Source organism: Chanos chanos, chromosome 1 (genome assembly GCF_902362185.1).
Source record: "Chanos chanos chromosome 1, fChaCha1.1, whole genome shotgun sequence".
Classification (NCBI taxonomy): domain Eukaryota; kingdom Metazoa; phylum Chordata; class Actinopteri; order Gonorynchiformes; family Chanidae; genus Chanos; species Chanos chanos.
This window is the reverse complement of record NC_044495.1, coordinates 15,359,711-15,362,210: the sequence shown is the minus strand read 5'-3', so window position 1 is coordinate 15,362,210 and position 2,500 is coordinate 15,359,711.

The window sequence follows — 2,500 nt, the reverse complement described above, 5'->3', positions numbered from 1 at the left end:
TACTTTTCATTATGGAATACACCACGAGGAATAATAATCAGATCGCATAATCCACAGCTAAAAAAAAAAAATACAAAGCCATTTTTAGGTGACCAAGTGCACCCAATGGTGCAAACATTGTCTTAAGATATTTTCACAATTCTACATATTGTTTCTTTCACACACACGCTAGTCTTGAACACCAAGCGTAACAGCTTCCACAGCTCGCAAGAGATGAATGCTCCCTTTGGCCTGCAAAAGGGCTGGAGGTTTTCTCTGTTTGAGAACGGCAGGATATCCCAATAGAAACAATTCAAAACTTGTGTAACAGCATTTTAAGAACTACTGAATTCAAAATGGTCCAACTCTTCATTTGTTAAAAATTATCGATTCATTGTTTGGTGTTACCATTATTTAGTTTCATCCATTATACGTTTCCGAGAAAAACAGCATTGTTTAAGGATAAAGCAGCATTTAGGCTTTAGTCTATGGATACAACTGATTCACAAAGAATATATGTACTTAAAAACTACATGGGCAACAAATAAAAACACGGCATTTTGACTTCATTAACCCTCAGAGAAATAATGGGATGTTTTTAATACTATAATACCTTTTCCAGGGGGGAAAAAGCACCTTCAACTATCACTGCATGAGTAAATGCTGTTATCAATACATTTGTCATTTCATATATTCAAAACAAAACTTAATTAACCTTAATGCTGACAGTAATATTCTCTGTTGCTCAGTGAGATTGACAATAATTTGCAGTGTTCCCACAATCTTAAATTCTAGACAGCTTTAAATCTGACAGTTACTCTAAACAACATATATATGATAAAGATGATTCAGCTGGTGGGCATCAAGAAATCCAGTCCATAAAATAGACACTTCTGAGGTCAAAACCCGTCAACCACTACAAATCGTTTAGCCAAGGAGTCCTCACAACCCATCCAGCAATCACAATAAACTCCTTTTCCCACAAGTGCAGCATCTCTCATAGGCAGACATGATGTAAATCTGTGATTCTCAACTCCAGTGCTGAGGGCCGCCTGTCCTGCATGTCTTTGTTTTAACTCCTCATTATCAGAGTTAACTGAGCTAATCAAGGGCTTGATGATTAATTGATCAGTGGAATCAGGTATGTCAGTCCTGAGTCAGACAGACGTGCAGGACAGGAGGCCCTCAGGACTGGAGTTGAGAATCACTGATGTAAATGACCAGCACAAGCAGAAGGCTCTTGGTTACCTGTAATGCCAAACCATTTTCACTGAAGTGTATACTGTAGTTCTCTCTCTCTCTCTCTCTCTCTCTCTCTTACACACACACATGCATACACACACACACACACACACACACACACAAACGCCCTCTTGTTGGCTGATTTTTTTAATCATTCATGTTCTAAGACAGATCTCAGTAAGAACTCAGTATGGCCACAGTGAACACTAGTGAAGACATGAACTGAGATTCACCGTAACCAGACAGCAAAATAATGTTAAGCATCTCTGAACAATTCACATTTTGCAGAAAACTTTGTTCTTTCTCTTTAACAAAGCATGTCTTTTTCCTTTCTTGAGAGTTTCCTTTCTGAGGGAGCTCTCAGGAAACTATTTCTATACTCAGTGATGCAGAAATACAGAAATTCTGGGTAGTTCAAGTCTTTTGTTATGGTGGCGCTACGACTAACAGTCTTATAATAATTTTTTGTAATTTTAGCAATTAATTTTAGCAATTAATATCTTACTGATGGTTAAACTTTGATGATTAGAACTAGTCAAATTATGAATTCTCCTTCAAAGCAGTTTGTTGTTGTTTCTGTTGTTGGTTGTTGTTTTTTCAAGGATGCTGTCAGACCCTTATGTATGACCTCTTAATTACTGTCAGATAGAGACTGTGATCTAGACGCAGATGCACAAAGCAAACCAATTAAATCTGCAATTAAATTAATATACCTATTAGAACCCTCACACATCTTACTATTTTCTAGGGAATAAGGAAAATAACAAGTCAAGTATTTTAAAATACATAAGCACTATGTGCCTGTTCTAAAACTAACAAAGCATATTTCACACCTATTCCTCAACCATCAGCTACCACTGGGACCATTTTATATGAGTGTGATGATGTCAGTAGCCTTGCTCCAAACTCACAGTGTGTGAAAGGAGTAACACTGCTCCTCTCGTTTGCTAATTTCAGACTTCTTGTGTCCTCCTTTTTTTTCTGCTCTTCACCGACATGGAGAAAAATGACCTTGCTCTTTATCTTTCTGCTTTCACAGCTGCTTTCATTTTCCATTATGTAGATATATTTTAGGAGTTTGTTGTTTTCCCAAACATTTTGGCATTGATTTATTGTCTTACCCGTGTCCTTAAGTCCTTAGAAGTAATTAAGTCTATACCATATTAACTATCTGGTGTTCTGTTTGAAAGTACTCCTTGAAACCATGCATCTGTCATACAGAGTTGGGGAACTGCTTATGAATTTCATTGACAGTACAGTGCCCTCTGCTGGCCAAGCA